The following is a 15,118-nucleotide window of genomic DNA, read 5'->3' on the forward strand; positions in this document are numbered from 1 at the left end:
AGGGTTTCTCTGTATAACAGCTCTGGTTGTCCTGGAACTTGCTCTGTTGTCTAGGCTGGCCTCAAACTCAGCCTTTGCCTCCCAGGTGCTGGGATCAAAGATATGTGCCACCACGCCCGGCTAGAAACAATTTTTTAATGCAATATTTAAAAACAGAACAAGCCAGGCAGTGGCAGTGCACACCTTTAATTCCAGCACTCAGGAGGCAGAAGTGGGTGGATCTCTGTGAGTCTGAGGCCAGCCTGGTCTACATAGTGAGTTCCAGGGCAGACAATGTTTTACACACACACACACACACACACACACACACACACACACACACACACACACACACACAAAACCCTGTCTCGAAAAACCAATTTAAAAATAAAAATAAAGCTGGGCGGTGGTGGCATATGCCTTTAATCCCAGCACTTGGGAGGCAGAGAGGCCGATTGCTGTGAGTTCCAGACCAGCCTGGTCTACAAAGCTAGTCCAGGACAGTCAAGGCTACACAGAGAAACTCTATCTCCAAACAAACAAACAAAAAAAATCCAAACAAAAATAAATAACAATAAAATAAACAAAATTAACACATACACACACATACACACAACTGCACAAAGTATATGGTAAACAAAATGTCACCATTTCCCCAAGATTTTGTTTTGTTTTGTTTTTTGAGATAGAATTTCTCTATGTAACAGTTCTGGTTGTCCTGGAACTCCAGGCTAGCCTCGAACTCACAGAGATCTGCCTGCCTCTGTCTTCCAAGTTTTGGGATTAAAGTCATGTGCCACCATGCCTGGCTCATCTGGAAGTGAAAAAAGTAGACAAATTGAAGAAAAGCCTGAATGGTCTCAGGCAGGCTAGAGAAATGGGGTTTCTTGGCCCCCTCTTTTCTCTCCTCCCAGTTGTCGCCAGAGAACCTCCTAGCACTCCTTGGCTGTAGACTGGTGGCCAGCAGGTCTCAGGGGCAGTGGGAGAGTTGCTGCCAGAAGTCAGTGGGCCTTACTGTAGGCAATGCAGGGATATCATCCAGTGTAGAGTGTGGCTCCCCAGGGACAGGCGGTGGCAGGAAGGCCTGTGCATGAGACACCAAAGTGTTTCTCTTAGTATCTATAGGAGGGAGGACCTGCCAGGTCAGTAAAGGCTCTGAGTAGCTGTGAGCTGGAAAGCTGAAGGTCCAATGCCAGGGCAAAGCTGCCATATCATAGAGAAAAAAAGACTCCACTGGTACAAGGACAGGACCCTGCAGGGAAGAGAGAGACACCTTCCCCATTAACTTCACTTGACCCCACCCTCCCTCTTTGCTGTCCTCCATTACTTTTGCAGTCATCACAGACTGTGAGTAGGCACTGCAGGGACACCTCAGAGGCCAGACCCTGCACAGCCTCCCCTGCTACAGGGACCCGCTGCTTCCCTCTGGTAAGGATGCTCAAAGCATCCTTTGTGAGCAGCAGTTACAGATCAAGAGTGACTTTGCTTTTGTCCGGGTGTCTATTTTTGTATCCACTTTCCATCTCTACACCCAAGGTAGCTTGGGGTCTAAGTGCTATATTAGTGGCTTTGCCACATGCCTGAGATTTACAGAGCTCATTATGGGATCTCAAAGAGCTGACCTTTTGACCGGACCCCCGCTCTGCCTCCTTCCTGCAATCTTGTTAACAGTACCATCTCTCATTTGTTCAGACTACATTCCTACCTACCCCTGTTGGTTTCTTTCATTCCTTCTATCAGCAAACAAGGTGGACTTGCCTTCACCTGGGGCCGCCAACTGTGTGGGCTTTCTAGAAACTTCTCCATTTTACATTTAAGGTCTCTTCACTAAGCTTGCTGGTTCCTTACATTACAGGCACCCTTTTAAAATGCCAAACGCCTCAGGGCATACCTGCCCTCTCTCCTTTTCCCTGGCACTTTGGGTCTGCATCCCTACAACATAAGTTTAACATAAGACAGAAACATCCAGATCTGAGTCCCCTAACCCAGGCTAATGGAGGCTAACATTCATCCCGTGGGAGACTGAGGCAGGAGGGATTCCTGTGCCAACATAATGAGTTTCAGGACAAACTGTGCTATAAATTAATTAATTTATACCTCCTTCATTAAAAACAATTTATGTATTGTGTGTATGTTTATGTCCATGGCATGAATGTGGAGGTTGGAAGACAACTTGTAGGAAGGTGTTCTCTCCTTCTACCATGTTATCGACCCTGGGGGTAGAACTCAGGTCAACCATTTATCAACAGGTGCCTTTACTCACTGTGCCATCTTCAGTTCCTTACCCTCCTTTTCCTCTTTCACCACCTTCTCTCCAGCCCTTTCTTTCTTTTGTTTTATTTTTTGAGACAGGGTTTCTCTTGGCTGTCCAGGACTCACTTTGTAAACCAGGATGTCCTCAAATTCACAGAGATCCACCAGCCTCTGCCTCCAGAGTGCTGGAATTACAGGCCTGCATCACCTCCACCCAGCTCCAGCTCTTTCGTTTTCTACTTTTTTATTTTTATTTTTTATTTATTTTTTGGCTTTTCAAGACAGGGTTTCTCTGTGTAGACTTGGTTGTCCTGGACTTGCTTTGTAGACCAGGCTGGTCTCAAACTCACAGCAATCCACCTGCCCCTGCCTCCTGAGTGCTGGTATTAAAGGCAAGTGCCACCACAGCCTGGCCTTTTTCTTCTTTTTAAAGATATGGTTTCCTATAGCTCTGAAATCCTTAGCTGAGAAGGATTTTTTGTTTTTGTTTTTCTAAACAGGGGTTCTTTGTGTAGCCTTGGCTATCCTGGACTAGCTTTGTTCATCAGGCTAGCCTTAAACTCTCTGCCTGCCTCTGGCTGGGATTAAAGGTGTGCACCACCACTCCCTGCTTAAGGATTTGTATTTCTGATCCTGCTACCTCTACCTCCGGAGTAGTGGGATTGCAGAGGTACGCCACCACATCCAGTTAGTGTTGGGAGTTGGATCCAGGACCTGCATGCCAGGCAAGGAGTCTACCAACTGAACTATATCCCAAACTCATAAATTCATTTTATAAATACCTATATATCACTTACAAATCTCTTGATATGGTTTATGAATCTGCTGAGGCAGTTTGAACAAACAACATTAAAAGTCTTTTATTTACAACTTACAACATAAACTTCAATTATAATTCTTCTTGTTCTTTATTTATCTCAAGACCTCATCAGGCTGGCAACCAGATTTATGGTGCAAGTGTGTGTGTGTGTGTGTGTGTGTGTGTGTGTGTGTGTGTGTGTGTCTGTGTGTGGGAAGGGGAGGGGAGGAGATCATTATGAGATCTCAACTCCCTGGGTAGTGAAGATGACCTTAAACTTCTGATCCTCCGGCCTCCAGCTCTCAAGTACTCAGACTATAAAGTATGAGCAGGGCGGTGGTTGCCACACCTTGAATCCCAGCACCCAGGAGGCAGAAGCAGGACGATCTGTGAGTCCAAGACAGCCAGCGCTACACAGAGAAACCCTGTCTTGAAAACCCAAAACAAAAAAACCAAATATGTGCCACCAAGCCTGGTTTTATGTGGTGCTGGGAATTGAATTCATGACCTTATATATGGTAGGCAAGTGCTCTACCAATCTAAGCTGTCCTGAAATTTGTAGGGTTAAAATGAGTTATCCATGGAAGGATAAAAACATGTCCTTCCGGGGTTGAGACTTCTTCACTGTCCTGGAGAAGGTCCTCCTGGGACTCCAAAGGGAATAATCCCCCATTGACTTTCTGATGTCTTCCCATCCGTTCAGGTGGCTGTATTATAAAATTAATTTTTTTTCTTTCATTTCTTTTTTTCATTTAAAAATTAAATTGGATTTTTGTCTATTTATTAGTTTTGACTTTAGGATACTTTAAAAGTTCCTTTCTGTGCAACCCAAAAGATCATAAACTTGAAGGAATTCTTTCTACTGTCTTAATCAGTTCTCATATCTGCCTGGCCCCACACCCCAGACAAGCCGCTCCTGCCTGATTCCCTCTCCAGGCTCGGCTGAGTTCCTGGTCATATAAATCTCCCGCCGCCGTGCTGCCTACAATGGCCAGGCTGTAAGAGACTCACCTGTTCCAAGCTGTGACCTCTGAGGCATGTTAACGGCTAGCTGAGTTTTGAGTGGGCAGAGGGAACTGTCCATAAGGGGGAAGTCACAGGGACAGCAAGCAGTCAGCAGCAATGTGACTTGAGCCTTGGGCTGGAACTGAAGAAAGCATGAGGGGGGTGAGGGGGGGTGGAAGGGGTCTCTAGAGAGACAATTGTCAAAACTGCAGAAAGATTGACACCACGAGGACATGTGACACAGCAGAGGCCACTTGGATTACCAGAGCTTAGTCTCGGAACCTGATTGCTGGCTGACAGCTTTTGGAAGCAAGCACAAAGACCAAGGTGTGCAGAAGAGGCAATCTTCCCAGTAGTTACGGGAATCTCTCCGTCTCCGGAAGCTGCATCTTTTTCACTTGGGCTCCGGGAAGTCATTCCAGGCATTTCAAACATCTGTCCAAGCCCCTTAATCTGTTATTGATGGGACTAGAGAAAGAAAACAATCATTTAACTTTCCTTAAATTCCCTTTTCCAGTCTCAGCAATAGGAACAAACCTTTTTTTTTTTTTTTAACCCCACTAGCTTTGGAGCCAAACTCCAGGCAAGAATTATAGCGGCACCCTCCACCCATTATGAAAAGGACAGAAACTGGCAACTGCCTACTCTGGTATGACAGCACACTGTGGGCACTTGGCTGGGGGTGGTCCTGTGCGTTCTGGGATGTTCACAGCACCTCAGCCCTCTGCCTACTAGAGGGTGGAAACAGTCCGTGTCCTCCAATCCGAGGACCAATAATACCTCCTGACGAGTCCAAATGTCTCCCGGGAACAGCTGTCCCTTTCCACCTTAATCTACCTATTTGAAACAAGAGTTTATATCAGGTGGCAAGACAGCCTCCAGATGGGTGTGATGGCACACACCTTTAATGTCAGCACTCAGGAGGCAAAGGCAGGTGGATCCCTGAGAGCTCAAGGCCAGCGTGGTCTACAAAGTGAGTTACAGGACAGCCAGGGCGACACAGAGAAACCCTGTCTCAAATAAACAAACAAACAAACAAATAAATAAATAAAACAAAGCCAAAAAAGACTCCACATTTATCCTGACCTCAGTGAGCCCGAGGTCCACCTGAGCTACCTTAGACCCTGTCTCAGAAAAACAAAAGGAAAGTGATGGTAACCTGCTTCTAGCCATTGGGAACATGCTTATAATGCCAGCATCTCAGGGAGCTGAGGTAGAGGGCTTCTAATGGGACCAGGCTAGCCAGACAAGACCCTGCTTCATAACCACAATCCAACGGGGACTTGAGTGATGGCTCAGCAGTTGGCTGTTCTTGCAGAGGACCCAGGCGTGGTTCCCGGCGGCTACAGGACAGCTCAGAACCATCCATAGTTTCAGAGGATCCAATAGCCTCCTTTGACCTACCCGGGTGCTAGGCACACACACATGGAACCTAGACATACATTTAGGCAGAACACTCATATACACAAAATAAATGTTTTTTTTTTTTTTAATTAACCATTCACATTGGGAGTATGGGAGTGAGCTAGACAGGACAGTGAGGGACATCTCGGTGAACTACAGATAAAGCTAGAGCAGCCGCTGCAGCAGCAAGGCTGGAGCTAAAGACACCATCTTAGGAAACGACACTCAGCTCTAGCCACTTTGATGTGCCTTTAAATTACAGCTAGATTGCAGGGTAAGTGTGAGACACTTCGTTTAGTATTTTCTTTTTTCTTTCTATTTTCTTTTTTAAAAATATTTTCTTTCTCTCTTTCTTTCTCCCTTTTGTTTTTGTTTTTTGGAGGGGGTTGTGGATTAGCAGAGTGTGGGAAGTGAACCTGGGGTTTCCCTCCCATATGCTAGGCCATTATATCACCCAGTTCATAGTAGTAATTTTTTTTTTTCTCCTTTTGAGGAAGGATCTGGAATAGCTTAGGCTAGCCTCAGACTTCGCTATATAGTTTAAGATGCCCCTGGACCCCACGATGGGCCTATTTCTGCCTCCCTAGTGCTGGAAATTTATCACCATGCTTAGTGGCCGTCCCTTTCCACTTCTCTGGTTATTTTGAGGCAGGGTTTCCCTGTGCCCCTGGCTGTCCTGGATCCACCTGCCTCTGCTTCTCAAAAGTGTGGATTAAAGGTGTGTGTCACCATACCCAGCCGACAATGCCTTTAAAAATATTTTTTAAAAAAACTTTCTTTTAACAGTGGGAGTGTAGATGAAAGGCTTATGCAAATAAAATGTTTTATGGGAGCTGAGGATGCCACAGCACAGTTGGTGGAGTGCTGAGCATGCACAAAGCCCTCGGCTCCATCCTCAGCACTGCTTAAAGCAGCTGTGGTGGCCCATGCTGCCATTCCAGCCTCTGGAGGCAGAGGCAGGAGGATCTCTGTGAGTTCGAGGCCAGCCTGGTCTACAAAGAGAGTTCCAGGACAGCTAGGGCTAACACAGATGAAGCCCTGTCTTGAAAAACAAACGAACAAACAAATGTGCAGAGAGACTTGGGGTGGGGGTGGAAAACTGGGAACGTTCAGTGGTTAACAGTGCTTCCTAGATGGGCCATGGTGGAACATGCCTCTAATCCCAGCACTCTGGGAGACAGAGACAGGTGGATGTCAAGGCTAACCTTGTCAAGAGAGTGAGCTACACAGAGAAACCGTGTTTGGAAAAAGCAAAAAAAAAAAAAAAAAAAAAAAAAAAAAAAAAAAAAAACTCAAATCAACCAAACAAACAAAAATAAAGCAAAAACAAGAGTGCGTCTTGATCTTCCAGAGGACCTGAGTGTGATTGCCAACACTCATGTTAGACGGCTCATGATTCTTGTAACTCCAGATCTGTGGGGATCCTATGTCTCTTCTGCAGCCTCCTCCACACATGTACACTCACCTTACTCACTCATACACACTCACATGATTAAAAAAGGTCTTACAAGCTGGGTTGAGGTGGTGGCGCATGCCTTTAATCCCAGCACTCTGGAGGCAGAGGCAGGTGGATCGCTGTGAGTTCGAAGCCAGCCTGGTCTACAAAGCGAGTCCAGGACAGCCAAGGCTGACACAGAGAAACCCTATCTCGAAAAACCTAAATAAAGCCAGACATGGTGGCGCATGCCTTTAATCCCAGCACTCTGGAGGCAGAGGCAGGTGGATTGCTGTGAGTTCGAAGCCAGCCTGGTCTACAAAGTGAGTCTAGGATAGTCAAGGCTACACAGAGAAACCTTGTCTCAAAAAACAAAACAAAACAAAAACCCTAAATAAATAAATAAAATAAAAAATAAAAAGTAAAGCTCAGGCCTGGACATGGTGGCACATACCTTTAATCTCAGCATGCTCAGAGAGTTAAGCATATCTCTGTGAGTTCCAGGCAAGCTGAGGCTATGTTGGACTCTATCCAAACAAACAAACAAACAAAGGCATGGAGCTGAGAGAGTTCAGCAGTGTAGAGCAGATGGATCTCTGTGAGTTCGAGGCCAGCCAGCCGGGTCTACAAGTTGAGTCCAAAAGAGCCAAAAGAAACTGTATTTCCGGGCGGGCATGGTAGCACACACCTTTGATTCCAGTACTCAGGGGGGATCTCTGAGTTCTAGGCCAGCCTGCTCTACAGAGCTAGTTCCAGGACAGCTAAGGCTATACAGAGAAATCCAGTCTCAAAAAATAGAAACAAAACCAAAATAATAATGATAATCTTGCTGGGTGGTGGTGGTGCACACCTTTAATCCCAGCACTCGGCAGGCAAAGGCAGACAGATCTGAGTTCGAGGCCAGCCTGGTCTACAAAGTGAGTCCAGGACAGCCAAAGCTACACAGAGAAACCCTGTCTCGAGGAGCCAAAACCAACCAGCCAATCAAATAAAGAAATAATTATAATCTTAGTCAGGCATAAAGGTGCATGTCTTTGATCCTAACACTGAGGAGACAGGAGTTGGTATATCTCTGTGAGTTTGAAGACAGCCAGAGCTATACAGTGAGACCCTGTCTCCAAAACCAAACCAAACCAAACCAAGCCCCAAAATCCTAGTTGGGTTTGGTGACACACACTTTTGTTTTGTTTTGTTTGTTGTTGTTTTCAAGACAGGATTTCCCTTTGTAGCCTTGGCTGTCCTGGACTCAATTTGGAGACCAGGCTGGCCTTGAATTCACAGTGATCTGCTTGCTTCTGCCTCCAAAGTGCTGGGATTAAAGGCGTGCGCCACCATGCCCAGCTGGTGACACACACCTTTAATCCAAGCACTCTGTGAATTCGAGGTCAGCCTGAAACAACAACAACAACAAAAGACAAACCAACAAACAAAATCCAAACTCATTTGAGGCTAGAAACAGAGCTCAGTGGTAGAGCACTCACCTGTACTGTCCCTTCATCTTAAAAAAGGAGTATTAAATGATCACTAGAGAGGTAGTTGGGATGATTAGATTTAGGGAGGATTCTGGGTAGGGCTTTCTGGCCCTAAGGGTGGAGCTAAGTTAGCTTAGTTTATATGAGAGCAGCATGTTCTTCGGTCCCAGGCAGTAGCCCCCAGTGGCTCTTAGCTCTCCACCTGTTCCCAGGAGCCCTCCACCAGCTCCCAGCTCCTCAGTGGGCCCCCCTGGGAGCTCTCCAGAGGCTTCCAGCTTCTTCAGCTGCTCCAGGCTGTCTTCTTTCCAGGTACAAAAGCTGCCCTGCTGTGGCATGCGAGGGTTCTAGCAGTGGTCTTTGGGAAAGCAGAGGCTCTGTGTGGGAAGTGTTGGAGGCAGGCGCTGTGAGGATGGATATCTCTGGCTTCCAACCATGGGGGCTTTGTATGTGTTAGTGAGGGCACTTGCTTGGTGTAATGGGGTGTTCTTGTGTTGTGGTCCACCCTTCCAGGCAGCCTGCTGGAGAACTAGGGGAGGGGTTGCTAGTTGGCTGTTGAGGGTCTGAGCCCTGACTAGACACAGAAACTATGTTGGAACTTGGGCTAGACCATGCACTGAGCTAGAGTTTATCTACGAAATGGAGGTAAAAATCAGACAATAATTTAACAATATGTGTGTGGCCCAAATGGTGAAAGTATGGGGTTCTGGCATGCCTGGTTGGTTGTGTGGTACAGGGAGTCTGCAGGAGGAGGGTGATGGCTCCAGGCTCACAGGTGGCTGCTGATTAAAGGAGATTCAACGCAAAGCCTAGGGCTTATCCCAAAGGCATGCCACTCCATCTTTGGAAAAATATGGTTTCTGGGCAGATTGTATATGCTTGTTAGGAGGTGTTTGGCCCCTTTCAGGCAAAGAAGAGTTGATTGTTGAATAGAAGATGGGGCTCATGCGTGGCTTTGAGTCTTGGCTTAGTTAATGATTACTTTGCCTTTTTACCTTTGGGAATTAAAGCTGGGGGGAAAGCAGTGATCTTTGGGGTGGTTGTGGGGCTACCTCCTCCTTTTGAGTGGATTCCCCAGAGCTTGTTAGTGCAGCAGAGGCTGCACTGATGTAAAGGGACCCCCAAAGACAGGAGGGAGAAAAAGGGAAGAAGGCTCTCAGCAGGACTAGAAAACATTTGCAAATGTGTGTAATTGTGTGTGCCAGTCCCCTCAGAATATTTAGTGACAAATGTTCAGAACATCTAGGAGTTGTGGCCATCTTGAGATACACAAGGCAGGCCCTGGATTACTCAGCTGGCAGTGTTTGCCTGGCATGCGTGGAGATCCACCTATAATCTCAGCATTTAATAAAATGGGGGAGGTAGGAAGATCAGGATTCACGAGTATCCTTCACTATCTAGAAAGTTCAGTCCGGGCTATAAGAGACTGTTTCAAGTAAAAAGAGCCTGGCTTCGGTGGCTCTTGGTGGCTAATACTTTTTTTTCAGGGTGGGGTGGTGGTGGTGGTGGTGTGTGTCTCTGTAGCCTTGGTTGTCTGAGACTCACTCTGTAGAACAGATTGACCTTGAACTCACAGTGATCCCTCTGCCTCGCAAGTGCCGGGATTAAAGGTGTGCTCCACCACCCCCAGCTGAATCCTAGTACTTGGAATGCAGAGGCAGGCATATCATTGACAATCCAAGAAGACCTACAGAGTAAACTAACCTGGGCCCATAGGGGCTCCCAGAGACTGAAACAACAACCAAAAAGCATGCGTGGGCTGGATTCAGGCCTCCTGACACATTAGCAAAAATGCAACATGGTCAGCAAAAATGCAACATGGTCAACATGTGGTGGCCTATCAACGGGAGTAGGGGCTGTCTCTGACTCAGTTGCCCGCCTTTGGATCTCTTCCTTTTAGCCAGGCTGCCATGTCAGGGCTCGGTGGAAGAGAATGTGCTTAGTACTGCTGTGACTTGAGGTGCCAGGTTGGGATGGGACCCCTTGGGAGCCTCCCCTTCTCTGAGGAGTGGGGGAAGAAGAGGAGGAGACTTTTTTTTTTTTTTTAAAGAAAAAAGGTGTCTTATAGCCCAGGCTAGCTGACAGTTTAACTCCTGATCCTCCTCCCTCCAGGATTACAGGATTACACCATTCCTGACTCTGGGGTTAGATGCTTGCTTCAAAAGAAAACTCCTCCTCTTCCTCCTCCTTGGCTGGGCGGTGGTGGTGCACGCCTTTAATTCCAGCACTTGGGAGGCAGAGGCAGGCAGATTGCTGTCAAGTTTGAGGCCAGCCTGGTCTACAATGTAAGTCTAGGATAGTCAAGGCTACACAGAGAAACCCTGTCTTGAAAAACCAACAAAAGAAAACAAAACCAATAAACAAACAAACAAAAAGCCTCAAACCAAAAAACAACAGCAACAAAAACACAAACAAACGAAAATAAACAAATCATTCTGTAACCTAGGCGGGCTTTGAACTTTGATCCTCCTGTCTCAGTCTTCTGGGTAGCTTGGATTATAGACCATCCGGAATTATCAGGTCTAGACTCACTGAAGTAATCAAACTATCCCTGGGTACTCACTGGGTATTTAGGACTTGGAAGGACCTGTGAGTCAGAACTCACCCATAAGGAACTTATGGTCTATGGAAAATCGAGAAAGTAAAGTGCAGAGCAGTGCCATGCGGTGATTGGTGTGTGTGTGTGGGGAGGGGGGAGGCAGAGCCGGAGCAGCCCAAGGGGAGGATGCTATCCTTCACGGACTTGGGAGGTGGAGGTAGGTGAATGAGTTCAAGTCATCCTCTATCTACAACCTGAGATAAAGCAGTTAGCGTCAAGAAGCTGTTTGACTCATCCAGGACCGGGACCCGGAAGAGCTACAGCTCTGAGATAGGAGCATGCGAGGGGCAGTCCGAGGGACAGCGGGAAGGCTGTGGCTGGCAGTGAGGGTGGGGCAGCTTTGTCTGATCCTGGAAGAGTTTTTACTCTACTGTAACTGATGGAGACTTGGAAGAGTGGAAACTTGGGGGTAAAAAAAAAAAAAAAAAAAACGAGTAGAAAAGGACAGAATTCTGTCCTTTGGCCATTGCATTTGGAGGAGAAAATGGTGGACTGAGTATATGTAGATCCGAGGTGACCTTGAGAATCCATGCCGGGGAGATTTGGCTTCTAGCCACAAGTGAGCACACACCCAGCAGGATTCTCCACCGCAGATGCTGGGATAGCTCTGCTCTTTGAGCTCAGGCTGACCTAGAAACTGCTATGCAGTTGGCTATAGCAAACCGCCCCTATGTCCCGATGGCTGAGATTACAAGCACACAACACCAGCAGCTTCTGCTGTTTCTTTTCTTTTTAATTTTTGTTTGAAAGGTTTTAGCTCAAAACACAAATGCTCTGGTCTTTTTCTTTTTCTTTCTTTCTTTCTTTTTTTTTTTTTTCATACTGAGGATCAGCAACTGGCTTTGAATAGCCCCGCTCTGCGCTTTACCTTTGCCTTAATTTCCCAGCCCTCACTTCTGACATTTCTCTCTGCTTCCCCCTTCTCATGTGCTTGAAACAATTACGCTTCATCTGCTTGTAAGCTGCCCCAAATCTATGTTAGAGCAACAAATGGAAAAATACACCTACCCTCTGCCCACTACTGGAGAGCACTACTAGGAATGCTTTTGAGAATTGCTTTTCAGTATATTCTCTGCATATTTATGAACGTATCTAAGTGAGGTTGAAAATGGCCTGCCATTATGTCAGCCCCATGCTTTTTCCCCCTTTACACTGCTTCCTTTAAGCCTGTGCTTTGAAGCTCGCCGCTTTCTTGTGACTTTGTAATGCGTTCTTTGGCATTTCTTGAATTCTGGCCTAAGAGAATAGATGCTCTGGCAGTAAGCCTGACCAATCATTTTAAGATGATCAAAATTGCCGTAGGGCCCCGGGAGAACCTCCTGATGAATACAGGAGCTTGATGTGGATTTGTTCAGGTCACTTATCGAGAGCCACACTGTCTCAGGCATTTATGACACAATCTACTTCAGGCCCCTTCCAGCCACTGTCTGTGATCAGGGAAGAAAATAGGGTGGTGGACAGTTTGCTCGGTAGCCTCAGAGGAGACCCATATTGGCAGGCCCAGAAAGCAACCCCCACCTCTCAGGCCTAGCCCACCAGATCAGCTTGGGACCATGCAGACAGGACTGAACAGTGCCACATCTGCCTTCTGGACCCAGGGAATTTGCAAATGTGCAGAGCTAGTCTGGGCTGTCCCATCTCAGTCCATCCTGGGAATTTCCCAGGCCTGGTGACTCAGAGGGTGGGGTAGCCCTCTCCTCCTCACATGGCAGCCATCTCTGGGTGCCCCTTTGGAATCTTTCCATCACTTCCAGTTCTTTTTTTTTTTTTTTTTTTTGAGACAGGGTTTCTCTGTGTAGCCTTGCCTGTCCTGGACTCGCTTTGTAGACCAGGCTGGCCTCGAACTCACAGCGATCCACCTGCCTCTGCCTCCCAAGTGCTGGGATTAAAGGCGTGCGCCACCACGCCCAGCTTCACTTCCAGTTCTTAAAAAGCTTTGTGGTCCATCCAGCAAACAATCAGGAAGAGAAGAGAGGGCCCTTAAATGCTGGCCAGAAACAATAGGCCAAGGTCCCTTTGTATCTGAGATGACACCAGGGTCAGGGTGAACATTGGCAGTCCACACCTGCTTTATTTGACTTTCCTAACATTTCAGCTTTTCATTTATTTCTTAGTACTAAAGGTTAAACCCCGGACTCTGTACATGCCAGGCAAGAGCTTAACCACTGGGCAACACTCTCCCAAAACATGGGATTTTATTTATTTTACTTCATTGGGATTTTTGGAGACAGGCTGGCCTGGCTATGTAATCCAGGATAATCTTGAACCCCATTCCTTCCTCTGCTTCCACTTCCTGGAGTGCCAGAACTACAGGGCTTGAGTCACTACACCCAGGAGTGTTTGTTTATTTACTTGTTTGTTTAAACTCACAAAGCCTGGGTGCCTGGCTTCTCCAGTAAAGTCCAAAGATCTACCAGATCAGATCACATCTTGCTGTGTCTGCACCTGAGCGGGCCCTGGCTCCACCTAGGACTTTTCCCCTGTGGTTGAAGGCAACACCCCTTGTTGTGATCTGTTGCTGACTACTCTTTCCCCATGTGTGTGGCTGGACTCAGCTGAGGCTCCAAGAGCAGCCAAGCACTTTTTGTTTCTTTGTTTTTTTTTGTTTTTCCAGACAGAATTTCTCTGTAGCCTTGGCTGTCCTGGACTCACTTTGTAGACCAAGCTGCCCTTGAACTCACAACCATCTGTCTGCCTCTGCCTTCCGAGTGCTGGGATTAAATGTGTGCGCCACCACACCCAGCAGCAGCCAGCATTTTATTTTATTTTATTCACATTAATATAATTGCATTTATTTTTCTTATATTTTTTATTAATTTATTCATATTACATCTCAATTGTTATCCCATCCCTTGTATCCTCCCATTCCTCCTTCCCATTTCCCCTTACTCCTCTCCCCTATGACTGTGACTGAGGGGGACCTCCTCCCCTGTATATGCTCATAGGGTATCAAGTCTCTTCTTGGTAGCCTGCTATCCTTCCTCTGAGTGCCCCCAGGCCTCCCCATCCAGGGGATGTGCAGCCAACATTTAAAAAAGATGTTTTCTACTCATGTTACCCACTGTGTCTTTCCAACCTCACCCCCACCCCTGCCATTGTTACTAACTATAAAGGTGGGTGCTATAGGCAGGGCAGATTGGAAGATGGAGCGATTTGGGGAGGCAAGCTGTTTGAGGATGCTAGGTTTTTGGGGGAAAAGAATTGCTCATCTGAAGGGAAATGGCTTGAAAGATCTTCCTGGGGATGAAGTCTTGAGGTAGAAACCACAGGGGGGTGAAGTGTCAGGAAGGACACTACCCTGTCTTTAAGCAGGTTTGTATCTCACTAGTGTACTAGTCACCAGGGTGTACCCTCATAAGCTAGAGAAGCACCCCATGTCTTGGCATGGCAGCATGTGAGGGCATCTATAATACGGTAGAGAATAATTAAAGAGAGTTCCAAACCCTGAGATACTACAACAGTTTGACTACCTATTGAGTTAGGTCAGGGGGTCTGGTCTGTATACTATACCCATTTAATAGGTGAGAAAACTGAGATTGGTTTGGCCAGCTTGTCTGTCAAGTAACAATTAAAAAGGGATGGATGAGCACAGCATAATTGTAAAGTTCTTTCTGACTTTAAAACTGCCATGCTTGGATACAGATTCTTATAAAAATGTTAATCTTTCCACTTGTTATCCTGGTTTGGGTATGTATTCTTGTTCAGTCATCTAATCTACCCATGTAAAAGCCATAGCTATTCAGGGATACTCCTTGCCCATTGGTTGGCTTGATGTACTGGTTTCATCATGGAATTATGAAACAGAAAATACACTGTCTACTTGGTTCATTTCCTATTGCTCCCAGTGTAATGCTACACACTGGGTTAGTCACAAAGAAAGTGTTTATTTTGGTTCCTAGTTCTGGTCCAGAGTTCATCTGGTGGCCTTCTTGGCAAAGCCCAGATGTGCGGCTGGAAGATCTAGAGATTGAGCCAAACTGAGTTTTACTACAGACCCTCTCCAGATAACCCGTTAACCATTAATCTACTAATTACCTTGATAAGATTCATTCATTCACGAGGGAACAGCCTTGATTATCTCATTGGAGGTGATAGTTTGGTCTGTTTCAATGTGCAGAGTGGGGTGGTTCATGTCTATCACCCAGAATTTAGGCTGAGGTTACAAGCCTTGGAGT

Source organism: Acomys russatus, chromosome 22 (assembly GCF_903995435.1).
Source record: "Acomys russatus chromosome 22, mAcoRus1.1, whole genome shotgun sequence".
In the NCBI taxonomy this organism is placed as follows: Eukaryota; Metazoa; Chordata; class Mammalia; order Rodentia; family Muridae; genus Acomys; species Acomys russatus.